The sequence below is a fragment of the Leuciscus leuciscus genome, assembly GCF_965113295.1.
Source record: "Leuciscus leuciscus genome assembly, chromosome: 5".
NCBI classification, from domain to species: domain Eukaryota; kingdom Metazoa; phylum Chordata; class Actinopteri; order Cypriniformes; family Leuciscidae; genus Leuciscus; species Leuciscus leuciscus.
In genome coordinates, this window is record NC_138729.1 from 10,646,746 (window position 1) to 10,660,469 (window position 13,724).

General features: G+C 37.3%; 1 protein-coding gene across 1 annotated transcript in view; it reads left to right on the forward strand.

Annotated features, from left to right (window-relative positions):
- Positions 1–12,697: 12,697 nt before the first annotated feature.
- drd2b (dopamine receptor D2b) overlaps positions 12,698–13,724 on the forward strand; it is a gene marked incomplete at its 3' end in the record, with an annotated part of 147,150 nt that continues 146,123 nt past the window's right edge. The window contains exon 1 of the mRNA XM_082170101.1: positions 12,698–12,981. The remainder of the gene's footprint in view (positions 12,982–13,724) is intronic.

Consider the following 13,724-nt stretch of genomic DNA (forward strand, 5'->3'; position numbering starts at 1 on the left):
TTCATGACATCAAGGCTAGATTATTGTAATGCTATTATGGGTGGTTTCCCTGCACGCTTAATAAACAAACTACAACTGGTCCAAAACGCAGAAGCTCGAGTTCTTACACCAGGAATTATGACCATATTAGCCCAGTTCTGTCAACACTGCATTGGCTCCCTATTAAACATCGTATACATTTTAAAATATTGCTGATTACTTACAAAGCACTAAATGGTTTAGCTCCGCAGTACTTGAGCGAGCTCTTACCGCATTATAGTCCTTCACGTCTATTGCGATCTCAAAGTTTCAGCCAGTTGATAATACCTAGAATATCAAAATCGACTGCTGGCGGTAGATCCTTTTCCTTTTTAGCACCAAAACTTTGGAACAGTCTTCCTAACATTGTCCGGGAAGCAGACACACTCTCTCAGTTCAAAGACTAAAAACACATCTCTTTCACCTAGCATACACATAACACATTATAGACTTCTATAATTCAATGTTAGGCTGCATAGATTAGGTCAGCCGGAACTGGGAACACTTCTCATAAATCCTGATGTACTCGTTACATCATAAGAAGAATGGCGTCTACGCTAATATTAGTCTCTCTGTTTATCCCGAGGTTTACCGCAGACCGCCGGATCCAGGCTGTATCCAGATCGGATGAAGGACCTGCGCCTGGACGCGACAACAGCGCAGTCCTGAAGTGTCAACTAGTCTCTCCCCTGTGAAGGCCACTGAGGGAAATGCATGCCAAATTGCCTGTGATTAAGCACTAAAAGAACGGCTCTCAAGGCATAACCGCTAGAGCCAGATTCGCACCAGCTGTCGGCCACTGCCCAAGCTGCATACCTCACGAGGAGGATACAAACTAATCTTGCAGGGCCAAAAGAAGGTCTGGCCGCAGGGTAGAGCTCAAAGGCTTGGAATCCTTTTTCTGTGAAAGATTCTTTTAAGGGAAATATGGCCGGAGACACAAATATCTTGGCCTGTCACTTCAGAGGGACATAAGTGTCGACCACTAGAACCACCAGGGAGGCCCACTGAGTTGCTTGCGATACATAGAACGCAGCTCTGGGGGAGAGGAATACTCAACATAATGACGCTATAGAGAACCTAGACAGATAACCTGCATCTGAAGTGGCATTTAGATGCATTTACAGTCTGTTTAATGCAGCTCAGAGGTGACAAACGCATTTAATGATGTTTTATAAACAAAGTTCGGGAGGAGCACGTTCAAATAATCAATCCAATCTACTCGTCATCAAACAATTATGTCTACCCTAATCAGCATGACAAGAAGTATATATATCCACACTGTCAACTCACCTAATATTCCTTGACAGTTTTCCAGCATCCCTCCACCACCCCGACTCCTCACTCTTGGCTTAATCTTTTACAGCCAGGAATACGGGGGGAGTACTCTGGGTTCGGGCCGAATACCGAGCCCGGAGCCCTCTCCTCGGACAGCACGCCAAATACGCATTTATTCTATCTAACTTATTTGTAAGTGTGAACTAGTGAAACCTAGTTACAAATGCATAAATAATGTTGATATATAATTGATGATATATAAAATTATTTTAAAATTTAAAAGATACTTTAAATGTGAAATTAAAACCACCAATAGGTGGCAGCAAGTGACTGTTAATTAATGAGTCATCGAGTTTCAACCAATTAATTAAAATGGATGATTCATTCAGAAACAAAGCATTTGACTGTCTTAATGAGTCAGTCATTGAATAATTCATTCAGAGTATTTGTTCATTCACAACCGTGTGTTGCTCAGAGAAGCAAAACAATCCTGTGGTTTTGTTTGGAACTATTTTTGTTGGCGAAATAGAGCAAAAACAGGCAACAGTGTGTCTAAAATGTAAGTCACTTAATATTAACTTCTTGTTTATTGAACTGTTGTAAAATCAATATCACAGTTGTAATCATGGTGATATTTGGAGAGAAAAAAACTGCACTCTTAATGGGATATTGATTAAATATACAGTATTAAATGAGATAAATATAAAAAGACATACAGAGGTATTTTGCCCCCTTATCTTCAAAATTAGGGGCATTATGAATGGATTTTAATATACTAAATTACGCAGTGAAAGTGTGCACTCTAAATGTGTGTGGGTGTGGGTGTGTAAAACTCTCTAGGTGTGTTTTTGTAAAGTGAGGGACACATACTCGATAATGTCAGATTGCACATTGTTAAAGGGATCATATGATGTGATTTCTTGTTTTCCTTTTTCTTTAGTGTGTTATGTAGCTTTTTGTGCGTGTATAAGATCTGCAGAGTTACAATGCTCAAAGTCTAGAGATATTCTTTGTAAAAGTTAAGGCTCAGCCACGCTTTCCTAAAACCCTTCATTCAAACACACCCCCACAAATCTATGTCAGTCTGTGGGGGCAGAGTTTCATAACGTCGCCCAAATGTATACGCAAAGAAAGAAGGCATAACTTTTATTCTCTATGAATTATTGTTGCTGCCGGCGCCGCCATGTTGTGGAGACACTGTGTTTTTAGTTGTGAAAGCCAAACTACTTTGTTTGGCCTTCCAAAAGAGGACAAAAACAGTGGTTAAGCTTTATTTACACTGTTCCAGAACAGTACAACTAAAATATTTGACTGTGTGCTGTGTATTTTTCGGGGTACTGTTTCCAGAACCTGGGAGATTGCAAGTCTGGCTGTGAGTATGTTTTCACATTTTCAGAATTTGCCTCTGACTATTCAAACGCGAGTTTTGAGCTGTATAGAGTAGCGCTTGTTTGTTGTTTCTACGATCACAAATGTAGAAATGGTTATATGTTTACATGGTGTTCTCCCCCACCCCGTATAGCGTGGTGTAACGCGTAAAAAGACAGTGCAAGTCATTAAAATCATTATGTCCCCATTGGATGCAAAAAATAAAACCTTACCATTCTGATATATTCTGCTCCAGTCACGCTGGCAAAGTTGATCGATCAGCTTGGTCATCTGCATTTTCCGGATCAGATTTGGGCTCAAATTGATAAGGTAGTACCGACCTTATCACCTGTCATTATTGCTTTGGGAGCTGATGTTCCAAATATGGTAAGAGGCGTGACATTTCCGTCACACGCTTAAGGTATTCGGGCCAATCACAATGCAGTAGATCGCTGACCAATCAGAGCACACCGCTCTTTTCAGAAAGATTAGCTTTGTAAAAATCGATACGTTTCAGAAAGGCGGGGCATAGAGGAGCAACAATAATGTACGGTATGTGTAAAATAATACCATACAATTAGTACAAAATGCAGCTGCAAGGCTGCTGACCTGGACTAAGAAATATGATCATGTCACCCCAATTTTAGTATCCCTTCATTGGCTCCCGATTCATTTTAGAATTCAATTTAAAATCTTATTGTTTGTTTTTAAAGCTCTTAATAATCAAGCTCCATTTTACCTTAAAGATCTTCTTACTCCTTTGCCACCTTCCAGATTAAGATCTGCAGACAAGGCTCTATTATATTTTCCCCGCTCCCGTTTAAAAACTAAGGGAGATAGAGCTTTCTCAGTTGCCGCCCCCCGTCTATGGAATCAATTGCCTCTGGACATCCGCCTTTCACCTTCCATTAACATTTTTAAATCAAAATTGAAAACATACCTCTACTCTCTGGCGTTTTGATACTTAATATCCTTGTCTTACTGTTTGTTTTGTGTGGTTCTACGTTACTGTGCTTTTATTTATTTTATTTTTATTTACTATGTCCAGCACTTTGGATAGCTCTGCTATGTTGAAATGTGCTTTATAAATTAAATTTACTTACTCTGGTCTAGACTCCCTCTAGACCAAACCCAACCCAATGGGTCGTAAAATTTCCCTCCAAAGGGAAATCTTCTCATTGGCTCACACACTTCTAGAGGTTGTGCCATCTCCACGCTTTAAAGTCACAGATCAGCTCTTAGCTCTCGCTTAGTCCCTTTCTGAAATGCTGACGTGAAGATGATGCTCAACTAGAAGCTTCTAAGGACCCTGCAAGTTTGTGCCAGGCTGCGGCCTTGTCTTTCCATTCACCAAAGATACTCTGAAAACCACTGGTTCTCTCTCATCAAGACCACATCAGCAAAGATCAACTGGAGCCTCAACAGATTGCATCAGGACAGTTTAATTCAAATGGGCGAGACATGCAAGTATCAAACTTAGTCTCATTATTCGATACATTAAGTATCCTTACCCCTTTAAAGAAGGGCGTGTTAGAACTAAACTGATGGTTTGCTCAAGGCTGTTGATCTGCTGAATTTTACTTACCTTCGGCATTGGTTTGGATAATAATTTGAGTTTTGACCATCACATCACAGACATTCATAGACGCTGCCAACAAAGACTATTTGTCCTACGTAAACTCAGGATTCTCTCAGTCAAACCACACATCTGTTGCTTATTTTGTACCACTACCAAAGTATCATTGAACCCATTCTCATGTATTGTGCCACCTGTTATTTCGCCATAATCTCTCTCACCAATAGAAACATGCTCCTTAAAATCACTAACACTTCCTCAAAAATAATTGGTCTTCCCACTCCCAACTTGTCGGCTCTCATTGACACTGCTACCATTCGTAGAGCAAACACCATAATACAAAATCCCAGCCACCCTCTCAACTCATGTTTCACCCTTCTGCCCTCATGCCGTAGATACAGACAGCTACCCCATAAAAAAACAAGCCTAGGGAAAAGTTTTGTACTCTCAGCTATAAGAGCGTTGAATTGACAGAATGCGTAATATATTATAAAATTATACTGTTGTGTTGATGGTGCCATTTTTGTGCAATATGTCTATTTTTATGTGTACAATAATATATGTATTCTGTGTAGTATGTGCATATGCATGTTGAATGTTGCTCCTGGTACAGTTTGTGAAAGCAAATTTACTCTATCGAGACCAATAAATAATGAATCTGGAATCTGGAAGACAGAGGATCTTTGTGTCAAAAAGTCAGAATTGGACTTGTACAAAAAAGGAAAGATTGTCATTGACAAAAAGCCAAATCCCTCAACAAGGCTTTCTGTGTCTTAGTCGTAGTCCCTTCACAGTTAAATGAGTAATAAAACATATATGATTTGAGTATAGTGCTGTGACACCTGTTGTTTTGTCCCTCATGGTAAGAATGCTATAAAGTCTAGATTACTACAGTCACTCCCTATGCCAAGCTGTCATTTTAAATGGAGTTACATGTCATATCATTACATCCATCTGTTCCAGAAGCTCTAAAATAATATGTCTCTCATGCCAATAGATGAGAAAAGATCTACATAGAAAAAGAAAGAGTTGGGAGATTCATGATAACTGCAATAATCATGAATACTTGCAAGTATTCACTCTATCCTTGAGGTTTTTCTTTTCTTTTTATTCACAGTTCAACAATCAACAGTTCATTTTATGTTCAGACTATTAGTGACTTTGCTATAGATTTCTGATATAACTTTTTTATTGATCAGTTTTGATTAGTTTTAAGAGTCGTCTATTGACAGCCTCTCTTTATTTGCTGTAGAAACATTAATGTGAATAATGGCACAGTGTATTTCTGTTAAGAGTCAAAATATATCTACATCATACTGAGAACAAACATGCTTTATTGCTTGAGATGGTATCCATTTCCAGTGACACGATTCACGATTATCTTTTTCTGAGGTCTTCCAGAATTCAATAAAAGTCATTTTCAGCTCAGTACGAGTTACTGTTTTGACTGCTTTGAAATTGGAAAAAGAAAGAATCCAGATAAATAGAATGTAATACATCATGTAGACAGAAGTGTTATCATGGGAATGACTTCAGCATCGCAAGTCAAGAATGAACTTTCAAAGATTAAGAATTGTACAATGTTGCCCAATTCTATATTGAATGCTTGTTTTGAAGCCAACAGAAGCGCAGAAGGTTTTGTGGTGCTACAGTGGAACACTGGGTTAAAGCTATGGCTCTACATATTTGTGTTGTGTTGGTCACAGTAGTAACTGTCTATTCTGAAATCTCATATTTATGTGCTTTGTTGTGTTTACCTCTGACCCTTCTTTAAAGGTGAACTAAGTAACTTTTTTTACCTTAACTGAACAGCTTCGGAGTCATTGGAATGGTTATATTACTTATTTCGGGTTGAATGGTGGTCGTTTCACACCGCCCTGGTGCCCGTGAGCGGAAAATACGCACTTGCAACTTTGAGCCGGCGGGCCGCCGGCCGCTGCGTCAGGAAGTCTCGCGTGATATCAGGTCTCGCGATGTAAACAATTGCTTTACGGCCAAAAGAAATCTGCTAAAATGCTGTCATTATTGCGCTCCCTCACGCTGTCCGAACCCGAATGAAGAAGACGTTTTAAAGAATGTCCCATCTGCTTTGATGTCATTGATCTATAGCCTCTGGTGTCTGAGAATCAACAACGAGTTTTTACAACAGTGTTGTCAAATATCTATTCCGAAGCTGTGGGGGGAGCTCTAGAGAGAAACCTGCGAGCAAAAAGCGAGAATACAGCGAAGAAGTCCCGAAGCTACTGAGTGCTGCTTTAACAACCTCCTGAGACCCTGCGTCCTCATGAGGACATTACATTTTTGCCTCTTGACACAATGATAGTCAAATTTGTAAATCTTAGACCAGTTGGCCACATTTAGGGACACTGCCCACACCATCCTGTGGTGATATCACAACATTACACCAATGTCAGTGAGAAGAAAATGGCTGGAATATCAGCAAAACACTTCTACACCAGTTCCCGAAAGAAAAATGACCCAGGTAAAAAAATCTATTCAAATTATATGAATGAAACAAATGTATTTATTTACAATACTGTCTCTATCATCATATGGGGATTAAAATTTGACATATTTTAGTAATAGTAGCACTCTAGGACATCAGTAAATGTGAAGCACTCGTTTGAGGACATTGGGACTATATAACGTTATTTATTCTACCATGTGGTTAGCTAAACTTGGGAATATTTAGAAAAAAAATTATTCCCATTGAAAAAACAACAACATTTGTCTGTGTGTGTGTGTGTGTGTGTGTGTGTGTGTGTGTGTGTGTGTGTGTGTGTGTGTGTGAGCATTCATTATTGAGTTAACATGGAAAAACTGGTTTGCTTTAGTGCAGAGAACTGGTAAAAATCAAGAAGTTTAAAATGAAAGTGAGCCAATAAGTGGTCTTCTACTGCTCTCTGCTGGCCATTACCATTACTATTATAAAAAAAAAATCAGATTTTGTCAGTTTATCACTTCATTTGTACTGACACTTCACATAATTGCTAGTACTATGGTAAATCATAGACCCACTGTCCTCACATGAGGACATAATTTTCTGCAAAAACTACTTCCTGTACAAAAACAAATTTTAGTTATTATACTTATTAGGTCCTACTTATCCCAAATAGCAAGACAAATTATAAAATGCACACCAGGCAAACTCCCGGGTCTCAGGAGGTTAAGGCAAACCCATAATGAAAAATAGAAATCTACAACTGTCAATTATGATAAAACATTTAATGAGCAACATGTTATGCAGGATTTCACCATTACAATTTAATTAGCTAGTAGTTGTTCCCTGTCGATCACATCATGTTTAGTATTCAACATTAGTTTGTTCAACAGAGGGATTAAAAATACACATAAAAAACTGATTTGCTCTTGATTTTTTTTGTGACATCAGTTTCTCTCTGCATACATGTCTGACATAAGTTTAAGCATCCTATTTAAAAAATATATCACCTATATCAACATATAACCGATATCAACATCTCTAAAACAATCCAGAGGGTCAATCACTACATTCAGTTCACATTCTTTTGTCCATTTATTTTATTCAAAAATCCCCTTCGGCATTTTGTTCACCTTTTAGTGTTGATCTGTCAGTCATTCTAGACAATGAACACAAAACATCTTGGCCTGACCCATACATTTCTTCAGAACTTGTCAGACATCACCCTGTTTTGCATGAGTATTCTCATCTTTTAACATATGTTTTGTATTGGTTGAGTTCAAGGACAAATTACATTGGCCATGTCACATTGGAACCAATCAGATGGAGAAAAGGTTGAGGGGCATGACGAAAACATCACAAATGTGCTTAGTTGTATTGAATGTGAACTTAGTGTACTTCAAATCTTACAAATACATTTTAAAAACTGTTTAAAGTTAGTATATTTTAAATGTACAAAATTGCATCATCATCATTACAAATGTGTGATTACTAAGATATTTCAATACATGATGTTCTATTGACATGCTTCAATAGAAATTATTTTAGTTTACCATAAAAGCTTGTTAGCACATCCAGCAATGCACTTTAACCATATTTCAAAGACAAAAGAAGTAATTATGAAAAAAACATATAAAGATGTACTTAAGTCCTACATGATGAGTCAAAAAACCCTCTTAAGGTCAATTAGTTTAATTTAATATAAATTAAATCTATAATCCATTTTCATTTATTTTTCATTAACATGCAATTAAGTGTCCGACAATATGCAGTTTACAATTACATATATTTGGTTAAACTTTATTTTAAAGGGATAGTTCAGCCAAAAATGATATTAAACCCATGATTTACTCACCCTCAAGCCGTTCGAGATGCATATGTCAATCATTTTTCAGACGAACACATTTTCAGTTATTTTCAGTATATTTCAGTTATTCTATGTCTTAGATCTTTCAGTGGTTATAATGTCAATTTAAAGGGGTCCACCTCCTTCAAGTCCCAAAAATGTGCATGCATCCTTCACAAAAGTAATCCATCCGGCTCCAGGGGGATAAACGAAGGCCTTCTGAGGGTAATCCGTGCGGTTTTGTCGAAAACATATACATATTTAAAAATGTATAAATGAAAATAACTGGCTTCCGGCAACGGTCGACGCGCGTTCACGGGAGATGGATGCCGGCGTATGACGTAGCGTAGCTTTCGTTCTACGTCACGACGGTTCCTACGCTATGTCCTACGCCGGCATCCATCTCCCGTGAACGCGCGTCGACCGTTGCTGGAAGCCAACATTTTTTTATCACAATTTATTAGTGTGTATATAAGTGTGTTTGTATGTGTGTGTGTGTGTGTGAGTGGGTGTGTCTGTTTTGCAATCTTGATGTTTAAGAGTGTCACACCTTCATTGTTGAGCACTTTTTTTTTCTGCATCGTGGCTGATTTGTAGAGAATTTTTGTGTTTTTGTCAATTTCCCATTCATTTCCTATGGTCGGTCATTTTTGACCGAAGAGCCAAAAGGGACTTTTTTTTTTACGACCACTTAGCCTGCTCGAATCATGCCCTCAATTTTTTTGTGTGTGTTCACATTCCTAATGCCATAAAAGTCACCAAGTGTCGTACCATTCCGATTAAGCTGTGATTTTTTAAAAATTCAAAACAGAAAATTTTTCGGTCAGAAGTGACCGAATAGCACAATGGGAGTCTTTTTTTTTTCCACTTGCGTTATTGACTACTTTACATGAATGCTGTCCATGGTGCTGAATAGTATGAGTTTTGCATGACCAAACTTTTAAGGGATAGTTCCCCCAGAAATTAAAATTCTGTCTCACACTCACACTCACCTTCCGAACCTGTATTACTTTATTTCTTCCGTTGAACACAAAAAGAGATCTTTAGCATATTGTCAAAGCTGCTCTCTTCCATAGAGTAGAAGTGAAGTTTGAGCTCCATAAAGCACTATAAAGGCTATAGGCTCAGTTGTAACGAGGTACAGTTTTAATACTGTGAATATTTATCTTCTTTTACAAGTTCAAACTGCCATCACAGGCAAATTGGAATTAGAAACCTCTGCCTGTGTGTAACCATCGAAACGCATCGTCCACTTACCTGCATTGGGTTTGACAGACAAGGCTAAAGCCTGGTCCCAGACAAAAAATATTTTTTTTGCTGTTTTAAATTAAAGCAACTTGCATTGACATATTTTAAAATATGTCACTGCTATTGATTTGTCTCAGGATGCATACCAGTAAATGTCCTAATTGAACTAAATTCTAATCCTGGCTTAATCTAATCCCTGTCTGAGAAACCAGGCCATAAAGCCACACAAATACTCAACAGATATGCATCATTACAGTTTGAAAACAATTAAAGTATAAATTTCCAGTTACTTCACCTATTAACATGAGTGTCTAAACTTGCTCCCGGAGGGTCACTATACTACAGAATTTAGCTCTAATCCTAATTAAACACACCTGAACCTAATCAATGTCTTCAGGATTACTAGTTACTTCTAGAATACATGGATCAGCCGTGGTCTCCACTTCATGGCTCTGGCTTGTCTTTCCTCTCCCTACTTCTATACACATCCTTCTCCCTCTTTTATTACCTTCTGTTATCCCTTGTGGCATCATGAGCCACCCTTTAAATGTGGGGATTATGTTTTTGGGTCTTTGTGTTTCATTTGAGCTATTAGTTTGTAGCTTTGTCTGGTTTCTTCTTTTTTTTCCATATTCCAAATGTTCTGAAGCTTTAAAGCTTTGATACATTTAAGGGAAAATCTTGCAATTTGGAAATATTCCAATTTACTATTTTAAATGTTGGGATGAGAGAAAGAATTAAAAATGTAAAATTGACTTTTGTAAGTAATATTAAAAGAGATCTATATCATTCTCATCTATTTAACCTCTTTAGGACAGTCTTAAGCAAGGACAATTCCAGATGTGAAGATGCAGAACATGGTGTCCCATGAGAAGCATTAACAGTCTCTAAATTAGAGTGACACATTAAATGACATTGAATAATCCAAAATTACCATGAACTTGTTTTCTTCTCTTCATAGAAAACAACCTTGAACAGTTATAGCATCTGACAGGAGTCTCATTCATCTTTTAATCTGATACGGTACAAGGTTAATTTTTGAAGCTATTTTTTCTCCACACAAAATTGCACTCTGGGGATTTTCCAGTGCTGGAGAAAGAGGAAGTGGTGAAAGGATGTCCACTCAAGCCAATAGTCCAGCTGTGGCAAATTGGTACTAGAAAAGTTTGACACTGAAGCCTGTGTTTTGTGACGTGAATATCATGGATTTCACTCTGTGAATGTTATTTTAGTGGTTTATTCCCAGCAGGCTTAATAATTAATCTTTGTACTTTTGGTATGTATGCCAGAATCTCATTATAATCTTCTGCAAAATGAAGTAGCCTGGTGAAAATGTAAGTAGCGCCTAAAATTGTGTAATTGAGTCAATTCAATCCAATATTTGCACATTGCTTTTTACAATACACGTAGTACAGGAACAGTGCTTTACAAACCCCCCTTAATATACAAATATATTAAGAACAAAAAATATCAATTTCAGTGATCCATAGAGTGTGCCAGAGGATACACGATGCCCGCATAGTATGAATTTTGCATGATGGAATGGGAACACTGCATGGGCCCTGATTATATTCCGGACATGCTGTGGATGAATACAAATCAAAATGTAATCAGCAATCATCCTAAAAAAAAAAAAAACACAATCCATGAATGCAAAGTGTGCTTTCTAGATGTGATATAAACACCGGTGCATATTTCTGACAGGAGATACAGGCTTTGTTTACAGTATCACTTCCAGCACCCCCTCAAGGTACCCGCCCGTGTTCATTGATAGCTACACCACAGCATGATTCACTGTGTGTGTGTGTGTGTGTGTGTGTGTGTGTGTGTGTGTGTGTGTGTGTGTGTGTGTGTGTGTGTGTGTGTGTGTGTGTGTGTGTGTGTGTGTGTGTGTGTGTGTGTGCAGGGTATGGAAGGTATTGACACATCACATGGGGGTGTACTGCTGACTGTGAGAACTGATTCACAGCAAAATAATTATGTGGGTCAAAGGGAGGAAATTGTTGTAAAGGTATAGGCAGTTTTACAAAAAGACAGATGATGGCAATAATGTGTAATAATACAGCAATAATCTGCCAAGATACCCATAGTGAAGCTTCACTATTTGAAAGTCATTAGAAAAGAGTTAGAGTGAGGCTTCATTCATTTGAACAAGAGAAGAAAAAAGAAAAAGAAAAAAATACATAGACTGTATAATGCTAAAATGATGTTGATTCTTTAGTATTCCTTTGTACTTGTTGAAAATATGTTTCATTAATGTGTTCTAATTTAGTCAGGTTTATTCAGTCATATTTAATAGCCTAATAGTTTTTAACATTATTCATTTTATTTATAGTAGAAGTTACCACATGAAGCATGTTTAAACTTAAAAGGGGAGTCACAAATGAACCAGTGGACTAGCTATCCTTTTATGCAGTGATTTTAACCAAATAGTGTCTGAGTGATTTTTAGTGGATGTATGAAGCATTGTACCACCAAGTTCAACACATTACTCAACTCATTACCTGTGAACATGATTCACTAGCAATATACTGTTTGTCCACCAGAAAGTGTCACAAATACATTTTGCCTTCATTTAAAACAATATATTTGTTCTAAACTTCTTTATTAGAAAAGTGTGCTTGTGCTATAATAATAAGTGTCACATGGTTTGATATGTGCCTAATGCAAAGGCATTCTTGCTTATTTGTCAGTGCATTTTAGGTGTCCAAACAATTTTTGAGGGGTCACTGTACTTTATACAGTATTTTGTTCTGGAACTGGGTTTGTATCGTAGGCTACTTAGTGTTCATTCATTGGATCCTCTGGGCATTTCAACACGCGCTTGTGTTGAGATCAGTCAACTCCGCCTCCTACCTGCCACGCGCTCACAGTAAGGCTACTGCTTCTGGATCTGAGCGCGCTGCACCCGGCATTCGCTTTCTTCTGCTGACAACACGTACTTAATGTAACTATTTTAAACTGCCAATTAAAGTGAGATATAAGACTAGATCTAATACATTTTGGCCAGTACTAGAGAGACCATCACGTTTTATTTAGCCAAGTAAAATTCTTTATCATCGTCAATAGAGGGAACACTGAACGAACTGGCATAAACGAGTATGGACAGTTTCACACTGAGCGGGGAAAATATGCTAAACATCAAGAAGTTGTGGATATAAACGCACAGAAGAACCGAGCTCATTCCTAATATCCTATGGCTTGAAGGTGAGGTGCATGTTTTACACAAAACTATTGGATTTATTTACTCTTTGATTGAAATGATCAGTGATATTAATGACCCTTTTAGGAAAGTGTTTGTCACTGCTTTTAAAAAAAAAAATTATTACTTCAGCAATTGATGTAACGCGCGAGTGTACTGTCATATTAACGGGAAATAAAACAGCTGTGGTTGCCAGAAATTCAGGTATTATTGAATGGAATGTGGTGCCTGTATATTTAACAGTTCAAAACCACATATAACGTTTATTGCAATAGTAGGCTAATATACCAACCTGCTCGAACTACTAAAATCTGTGTCTTAGAATATATCCTACTGCTAAACACTATTATGCCATTATAAATAATAAATAAGGTTAACTAAACCTCAGAGAATGCAACTCAAACAACCAAATGAACTTAAAAACAATATTATTAATATGATTAAAATTCTTTAAAATCTTTTGCTTTTTCACTTAAAAAAATATATTTTAACAATGCTTCAAAACTAGGCTACATGTATTGCCTTTTTGAACGTATAGCCTATAGATTTTCCACAGGAATTTATATAGCTATTCATACTTTAACTTTTACGTAAACCACAATGCTTTACTGCATTTTACAAGAAAATTCCATTTATTGTCTGTTAAATCAACAATTCTGTATGTTAAAGTAACTTATTAACAGGTTTTAATTTGAGCATTTTTAAATAGTTTTTCTATTACAATTATGAACATACTTCAAACAGTATA